This window comes from Hevea brasiliensis, chromosome 16 (assembly GCF_030052815.1).
Source record: "Hevea brasiliensis isolate MT/VB/25A 57/8 chromosome 16, ASM3005281v1, whole genome shotgun sequence".
In the NCBI taxonomy this organism is placed as follows: Eukaryota; Viridiplantae; Streptophyta; class Magnoliopsida; order Malpighiales; family Euphorbiaceae; genus Hevea; species Hevea brasiliensis.
This window is the reverse complement of record NC_079508.1, coordinates 7,062,953-7,073,131: the sequence shown is the minus strand read 5'-3', so window position 1 is coordinate 7,073,131 and position 10,179 is coordinate 7,062,953.

Genomic DNA, 10,179 nt, shown 5'->3' with positions numbered 1-10,179 from the left:
CTAATAGAGGTCAACCTCCTTGTGTTTGATCTCAAAGAGTAGAAAATTTCTGAAAGCAGAATGGAAGAAGGAGATCATTCCGTAGAATAATCTGTCGTGGCTGAGGCCCAAGGAAAAGTTGCAAACAGGATTAAACCGGCGAGGGGCGATTTGGTCAATTCACCCCTAGAGCTGACTCTTGACCTAACTGTCCAATAATATCGGAGTAACGAACCTTTGGGAATCGAGAATTAAATTAAAGAACTAATGAAAAAAATTAAGGAAAAAGAAAAAGAAAACAAAATAGATTAATGACATCACCCAAAATGACCTAAGCATGACCTCAAAAATAATTTTCATTTAATTACATTTTTTACCAAGTCAAGTAAGAGGAAAAATATCATAAAAATTAAAAAGGAATTTAGTCATCTTCTTCACTAAGTGGTTGGCTCTCTTCCACTCTCTTTTTCTCTCATTACAACCTCCATGGAAGCTTGATTCAAGCTTTTCAAAACCCTCACTTTGGCCATAATTTTCCCAATCCACTAAATTAAACCTTGTTCTAGCATTTTAGTTCAACTATTGATCAAGAAAAGGAAGGAGGAAAAATATAGATTGAAGATTGGAAATTCAATGAAAGAGGTTAGTCATCAATCACTTAGTTTTTATTTAAAATTCATGCACATATGCTTTAATAAACTTAGAAATTGTATAAAATAAAAAAAAAATATTGTTGGGGGACCAAATAATAATTTGGCCAGCCTTAGTTAGGGCCTTTCTATCGAATCTCATAATTCTCTTCCAAGGAGAAACTTTGAGGAAAACTTTCTCACCCACTGCATACTGAATATCCCTTCTTTTCAAATCAATGTAGGACTTCTGACGGTCTGATGCAGTCTTAAGTCGACCTCTAATCACCCTGATTTTCTCTTCAGTTTGCTGAACGATTTCGGGTCCAATCATCTTTCTTTCACCCATGTCATCCCAACACAATGGGGTTCTACATTTTCTGCCATACAAAGCTTCATATGGAGGCATCCCAATGCTTGATTGGTAGCTGTTGTTGTAAGCAAACTTAATCAAAGGCAAGTGTGTATCCCAACTACCCTCAAACTCAATCACACAAGCCCGTAGCATGTCCTCCAAGATCTGAATTACCCTTTCAGACTGGCCATCTATCTGTGGGTGGAATGCAGTACCAAAGTTCAATCTAGTTCCTAGGGCTCTCTGAAGACTACCCAGAATCTAGAAGTGAACCTAGGATCTCTGTCTGATACGATGGATACTGGCACTCCATGCAGTCTTACAATCTCATCAATGTATAACTTGGCCAATCTTTCCAAACTATAATCCATCCGGACTGGCAGAAAATGAGCAGATTTAGTCAGTCTGTCAACAATGACCCAAACTGCATCATGACTCTTCTGTGTCCTCGGAAGTCCCATCACAAAATCCATCGTTATTCTCTCCCATTTCCATTCGGGCACTGGTAGTGGATGTAACAACCCAGTGGGTACTTGATGCTCTGCCTTTACTTGTTGACAAGTTAGGCATTTGGATACAAACTCTGCCACATCTCGTTTCATACCCATCCACCAGTAATGCTCCTTTAGCCCCCTATACATTTTTGTGCCACCAGGGTGCATGGCAAAAGGAGATTCATGTGCTTCCTTCAAAATAATCTGCCTCAAATCAACATTATTAGGAACACACATTCTGCCCTGGTGTAATAGTAAACCATCATCTCTGATTGAGAACTCTGGTTTCTTGCCCTGTCGGACTTCTTCCATCAACTTCTGATACTTCTGATCATTCTGAGCAGCCATTCTAATATGATCAATCAACACTGGCTGTACATGCCATGCAACTGCTATCTGCCCATCATCATTAATCTCTAAGCTGGCATGCAATGACCTTAACTCATGTACCAAAGACAAAGGAGTAACTCGTAGACTTGCCATAGTCTTGCGACTTAAGGCGTCAGCCACAACATTAGCTTTCCCTGGCTGATAGTCTATCAGACAATCGTAGTCTTTTATCAACTCTAACCATCTCCTCTGTCTCAAATTCAGCTCTTTCTGGGTGCCCAAATACTTCAAACTCTTATGATCTGTATAGATGTAACACTTTTCCCCATATAAATAGTGCCTCCAGATCTTAAGAGCGAACACAATAGCTGCAAGCTCCAAATCATGTGTTGGATAATTCCTCTCATGCGGTTTCAGTTGGCGTGATGCATAGGTAATGACATTTCGATCTTGCATCAATACACAGCCTAATCCATTGTGAGAAGCATCACTATATACTGTATATTCTTTACCTGGAGTAGGTAAAGTCAGGACTGGAGCTTCAGTCAAACATCTCTTCAATTCATCAAAACTCTGCTGGCATTTGTTCGTCCACTGAAATTTTACATCTTTTCTAAGCAGCTTGGTCAATGGAGATGCCAACATGGAGAATCCCTTCACAAATCGACGGTAGTATCCGGCTAAACCCAGAAAACTGCGAATTTCTGTGACATTTCTAGGTGGCCTCCAATTAAGGACAGCTTCAATCTTACTTGGATCTACCTTGATGCCCTCTTCTGATACTACATGCCCCAAGAAAGATATTTCTTTCAGCCAAAATTCACACTTTGACAATTTGGCATATAACTGTTTCTCCCTCAAAGTTTGCAGTTCAATCCGCAGATGTCTATCATGCTCTTTTGCATTCCTCGAATAGACCAATATATCATCTATGAATACCACAACAAACTGATCGAGGTATGGTCTAAAGATAGTGTTCATTAGATCCATAAAAGCAGCCGGAGCATTAGTTAACCCGAATGGCATAACTAGGAACTCATAATGGCCATAGCGGGTTCTGAAGGCAGTTTTACGAATACTCTGTTCTTGTACTTTCAACTGATAATAACTTGATCTTAGGTCAATTTTGGAGAACACAGCTGCACCCCTCAACTGATCAAACAAATCATCAATGCGGGGCAATGGATATCTATTCTTTATTGTCACCTTATTCAACTGCCGATAATTAATGCATAACCGGAGAGTGCCATCCTTCTTCTTTATAAACAACACTGGCGCTCCCCAAGGTGACATACTAGGGCGGACAAAGCCATTGTCAAGCAACTCTTACAATTGTACTTTCAACTCTTTTAATTCTGCAGGTGCCATTCTATATGGCGTTATGGAGATTGGGTCCACACCAGGCATAACATCAATCTCAAACTGCACCTCTCTTTCTGGAGGTAATCCTGGCAATTCATCAGGAAACACATCCAGAAAATCACATACATTAGGGATGTCCCTTAGTGCTGGACTCCCCACTTGGGTGTCTATCACATGTGCCAAGTATGCTTCACACCCCTTTCTGATCATCCTTCTTGCTAATGCAGCTGAAATGATGTTTGATGGCAGTAAATGCCTCTCCCCATGTATTACCACATCACCGTACAAAGGGAAACCAAAAGTGACTGTCTTCAGTCTACAGTCAATCATAGCATGATGCCTGGCTAAACAATCCATGCCCAAGATGATATTATACTCTCTAAAGGGCATTTCAATCAAGTTTGACAGGAAAACATGTCCTTGGATCACCAAAGGATAGTCTCTATAAATTCTGTTGACCCGGACCTCTTATCCTAACGGACTAGTTACTAGCACTTCAAAACCCATTTGCACACATGGAACAGCAAGTGAACTAACTATGCTAGCACTAACATATGAATGAGTTGAACCCGGATCAAACAATACAAATACTTCTTGATCAGAGATAGAGAATATACCAGCTACCACGTCAGAAGTCTCAGCCTCTTCTCGCTGTCTCATTGTATAAATTCTGGTTGAAGCGCTTCCTTGTCCTGACTGACCAACTGTGCCCTGACTGCCTGAAGTAGTGCCTCTACCTCTACCTCTTCCTCTGCCAACTGACTGTGAACCTCTGAGAGCAGGACTCTGAATAGATCCCTCGGCAGTAGTAGGAGCTGGACTATATCTCAGAGCACTAGTACAGTGTTTAGCTATATGGCCCTTGCCACCGCAGTTAAAGCAGGCTCCAGTGGCCTAGTAGCACTCCCCCCCATGAATCTTGCCACAAGTCTCACAGGGGCGGGCAGAATGTGAACCCTTGCTCGACTGCTGACCAGACCTAGGGGGTCTCTGTTCGGTGAATCGGCCCCTACCAAATCTTCCACCTCGACCCCTGCTGGGTCCGCTAAATTTCTTCTTTTTCCCAGAAGTCCCACCAGAACTCGACTCTACAGACTTTTCCCCCTTGTCTTTCTCTGATTTCTTAGCTTTCTCTGATTTTCCTTTTATTGGGGTTGCTTCTGATTCAATTCTCTCCAGCTCAAGTGCTTGAGACATAAGCTCTGAGAAGTTGCTGTGTCGAAATCCCACAACTTGCATCCTTATGCTGGGCTTCAAACCCGTCTCAAATCTCTTGCACCTTGCCTTGCTGGTAGTAAGGAGACTCCCCGCATAGTGACTCAGGCGGGAGAACTCCCTCTCATACTCTGCCACCTATCGGTTTCATTGTTTTAGACTAAAAAATTCTTGCAGTTTCTGGTCAACATATGCATCTGGGATGTATTTCTGTCTGAATTCTCTGATGAAGTCATCCCAGGTTAACACTGGTGGTTCAGCCAAATTATGGGGGATGGTCTTCCACCAATCATACGCATCCTCTTGCAGTAGCGACACAGAATACTCAAACTTCAACTCATCTTGGCAGTGCAGCTTCTTAAATACTCTGTCCATTCTTTCAAGCCATTGCTCTGCCTCTAAAGGGTCCACTGTACCCTTGAATTCTGCAGCCCCATACTTCAGTAATTTATCATATTGTTTGGCTGGAGGCAGTGGTTGTGTCACAGGTGTCTGGGGTGGAGCTTGAGCAGGCATACCCCCAGCTATTTGTTGAAACATCGTAGCCATCTGTGCGAATCGCAGGCAGGAATCGCGCATTTGTGGGCCTTGCCGACCCATCGACATTCTCGCAAAGTCGGGCTTCCCCTTATGCCTCAGCTTCAACAAACTGCTCAACTGAGCGATCCCCTTCTTCCATAACAGTCTGGAGTAGGGTATCTCCTGAACAAGTAACACAAGGAGATTTCCCTCCGTTAGTTCATATTCATGATGTAATGCACTGTATGTAACAATTATGGACATTGAGCAGTTGTACTTAACAAGAAAGACAAAAATTTACAAGTTAAAACATACTTCAAAAATTTACTCTGATACCACTAAAACATGTCACACCTTACCCCTCTGTAAGGCATGACATAATCCCGTAGAATAACTAATGAACTACCGAACTTCACCTACCGATAACTCATTAAGTACCCTACAAGGGATTTTAAAACAATTTTCTTATTTTTGATAAGTGGTGAGCATTTCTAATAAGTATTTTAAACATGTAATTAAGTTGAAAGCTAGCTGAAAATTTTAGCCCATTTTATTTTTCCGCAAATTTTATAAAAATTTTGATAGAGTTCCCTCTGTATTTTGAGAAAACAGTTCTTCAAATACCTGTAAAAAGCACTTCTAAAAATTTTCTCAACAACTGCTTCAATTTCATACGCAATCTCAATCAAGTTCTCAACACATTTATCAACTTTCAATTTCAAATCCACTATCCAATGATCATTAAAATACTAACAATCCATTTCATTCAAATTAAATAAAATAGTTTCATTCATATTTCGTTAGAAACAAAACAATTTAAATAGATCATTACAAAATTTACATTAAGAGAATTTCAAACTACAATATATATTACAACTTTATACAAATTTTATACAACTGCTCAAGACCCATTTTTACATGTCCATACATTTATGTGCAATATATACATCAAAAGAAATATTTACAATTAGGGTATAAATTATACCCGAAGACTTTAGGCTGAATGATCCTCAATCTTTAGCAAATACTCATCGCTCCTCTAGTCTCGATGTCTGCGACAAAGAATAAAGCTATCGCTGAGTACTAGGACTCAGTGGTGCACAACATACTAAAATAATCTTTATGCAAAAATAAAATCACATTTATTCAAAAATTTGACTAAACATGAGCATTAAACACAAAACATGAATTATGAGATTTTAATGCAAGCCACGTTCATTTCGAAGTATCAAAACACATTTCATAAAACCTACAGTTAAATCATGCCATTCGAAACAAATAGAATCTCAATAGCCAGAGGCTAAAGAGAAATCACATCACAAGGCTAGCTAGCTCAAATATATGGATATCCATTCACATCCTCTTCTACTGGCACACCTCAATACTTCTCTAGAGAAGGAATCAAAATTCGAAACTAATTACCCCCACTAGTCGTGCTAGTGAGGTGTTCAAATAAATGGTCATGACACTGTGGTTTCAAAACTTATCTTAACAATTTGCTAAACATTGTCATTTCAAATATACACAATAACTTTCACAGTTTAAATCAAAACATCATAAATAATGTCACAAATAAACTTTCAACAATTCCAAAGCACAAGTAAAATACATATTTCGTTCACTTTATCAATGAATTTTAAAGCATGGAGATGTTGTGCACAAACCTCAAGCGAGTCGTCCCTTAGCCTCGACTCGGTTCCTCGAGTTCCTTCCCGATATTCTTTTCAACTTAAACACACAATTTTACAATGTTTTTGAAAGAACGGAAGCGTGAAAAACACAAGATTATACCATTGAATTCAAAAATTTTCACCTAGGGTCACATGCACCATGCAAGATTTATTTTTATCTATTTGATTTCAATGATAAACAACATATTAAAACTCTTTTAATATGTTTTTGGATCTGTATTTGCCATTTAAGATTTTAAAATTAATCAGATTAATTTTAGAACCCTAGATTAAATCAAGAACGATTACACTAACCTCTTGATGCACTGCAGCATGTCTGCGCCTTTGAGATTCGTCTTCAGGACACCAGATGTTGTCCCTCTAGCTTGTCTACACCAAGAACACCTATGGCATCCCTTGAACAGCCTCTAAAGCTTTTTCTATTAATTAGAAAATCAAGTTCTGCCTTTTAAGAGATTAAAGATGTAAACAGGACACTAGAAACAATTTCTAGTGTTCTTAATTCAAGAGATGGATGGCTAATCTCTTTGAATTGATGAGAGATGAAGAGAAATAGCTGGAGAGGCTCAAAGTGGCGTGACAAATGAGAGGAGAGGCTGCTGGTTATTTTTTCTTATAACAACACTTAAATAGCTAGGTTAACACATTAAACCCTTGCCACATGTCACCATTTGATTAGCTCTAGGTTTAAGTGACCCAATCACATTGTGCCAAGTGTCAAACCTATATTTAATCTTGATTTTAATCATCTTACATGATTAAAAAACATTTAGCAAGCTTATGTGTAATCCCATGTGTCACCATCTCATGGTGCCACGTGTCACACTGTGAAATGACCAAAATGCCCCTGTGTCTTAATTTTGAGTTCTTAACCCAAAATAATTATTTTCTTCTTCTAATTAATTTATATCAAATATAAATTAATTAATTAATCTCTATTAATTAATTTCTCATCAATTAAATTCATATTTAAACACTTTAAATATAAATTTAATTTATACTACACATCCAATAATCTAGATTTGGTTTCAAGTCATGCTAGGGACTTGCAATTTAATTGCAAACCAAACCTATTTAATTAATCAATTAAACTCTTTAATTAATTAATTAAATCATATTTAAATAGGTGATAACTTGTGTATGTGTGTGACTTACTAGGCTCATCACTAATTGGCAATGAGACATGTATCAACTCTTAATATCATCAGAACTCTTTCTTACCATAAATGATTTCTCTAAATCATTTTATGAACCTCATAGACCATGGTTAACACCTAGCATAGCATGCCATGGCCACCCAATTAGTAATAAGATTTACCTTAAATGAACCTATAATCATATGTTACCATGCACTAGAATCTCTGTGTTACAAAATCCCAACTCAAGCTGGAGTCATGGTTTATGTCAAACTCCATTTGCTATAAATATTATGTTCTCTTTTAATTCCAGTTCTTGATTAAAAAGATTTTCTCATCAGAAACTCTTTTCTGAATAAATATATCTGTCCTGGCCAGGAACTTGAAACATCAAGAACAATTAAATGAACATAGGATTTTATCTCTATTTACTTAGAGGAACAGATTCCATCTTGATCAACACCTACCTCCATATATAACTAGTAGGAGCCAACACATGCTCATATACCCATACACAGTACAAGTATGAAAGCGAGATCAAACTCAAACTACCTATATACAAGATAACTGTGCTATCTCAGTCTAAAGATTATATGCATCGATATGATTTATGACAAAACATTGACAAGAGTAAACTCCATGTGCTTGTCATAAGTGTCACTGGTTCGGCCTACTTATCATTTATAAGTGCCTATCATGTTTGTTATATGGCATGAGACTCACCATTCCATCTTATTTATATCTCATATAAATAACTTGGGAACAAACATGAATACAATCTTTCTGGATAAGTCATGTCCTTATTATGAAGTATCCTTGATTGTGAACCTATTTATGATACTTTGTGCTAGAAATATTGTCACTCATATTCTTAACAACTTAAGAATAATATTTCTAACAAAATATCAATGGACCTTTTCTATTACACATAAATATATTATGTAAACGGAAAAGTGGAAATGCCTTTTATTAATAAAAATATATACAAGATACATACTAAATGATATGCTCTAGGGCATACTACTAACAATCTCCCACTAGCACTAGAGCCATTCATTACAATATCTTAGACCTATCTTCTCAAGATGTAAGTCTAACTGAGTCTGTGACATAGGCTTAGTGAATAGATCAGCTGGATTTTCAGCTGATGCTATTTTCTGCATGGCTATATCGCCTTGCCCAACTATATCTCTGATAATGTGGTAGTGCCTTTCTAAGTGTTTGGATTTTGGTGAGACCTTAGTTCCTTAGCCTGTATGGCTGCTCCATTATTGTCACAGTGTAGTGGAACTGCTAACTCAATGGAAGGAACTACTGTAAGTTCTGTCACGAACTTCTTTATCCAAATTTCTTTTGCGAGATCGATGCGAGAATATACTCACCTCGATGAGTGGAATCTGCAGTCGTGCTCTGTTTGGAACTCTTCCAACTGACTGCACCTCCATTACAAATGAACACATATCCAGAGGTAGACTTCCTATCATCGATATCTGATTGGAAATCAGAATCAGTATAACCATCCAATTGCAAGTCTCCACCTCCATAAATCAAGAATAAATCCTTAGTTCTTCTCAAGTACTTAAGGATATTCTTGACAGCTATCCAGTGTTCCAAACCTGGATTGGATTGATACCTGCTAGTCAAACTAACAGCATATGCGATATCTAGCCTAGTACACAACATTGCATACATTAAACTTCCAATAGCCGAAGCATATGGAATCCTGGCCATCTTATCTCTTTCTTCGGGTGTCTTTGGAGACATCTCTTTAGAAAGATGGATACCATGTCTCACCGTAATGATCCTCTCTTGGAATCAAGCATTTTAAACCTCTTTAACACCTTTTCCAAGTATAGACTTTGGGATAAACCAATTATTCTTTTCGCTCTATCTCTATAGATGCGAATCCCAAGAATATAGGTTGCCTCCCCTAAGTCTTTCATGGAGAATGTATTTGACAACCATACCTTTATAGTCACAAGATACCGTGTCATTACCCCTCATCAATATGTCATCCACATATAAGACAAGGAAAGTGATAGCACTGTCACTAACCTTCTTATATACACATGGCTCATCCTCATTTTTGATAAAACCAAAGGATTTAATGGCTTCATCAAAACGGATGTTCCAACTCCTCGAAGCTTGTTTCAACCCATAAATGGATCGCTTTAGCTTGCATACCTTGGAACCATCTTGGGATTCAAATCCCCTAGGTTGTTCCATGAAAATGTTTTCTTCAATGTATCCATTGAGAAAAGCTGTTTTGACATCCATCTGCCAAATCTCATAATCATAGTACGCAGCTATTGCTAATAAAATCCTAATTGATTTAAGCATGGCAACAAAGTAGAAAGTCTCCTCATAGTCTATTCCTTGCCTTTGGCGAAACCCTTTCGCTACTAGCCTTGCCTTATAGGTCTCTACCTTTCCATCAGAACCAATTTTCTTCTTGAAAACCCATTTGTT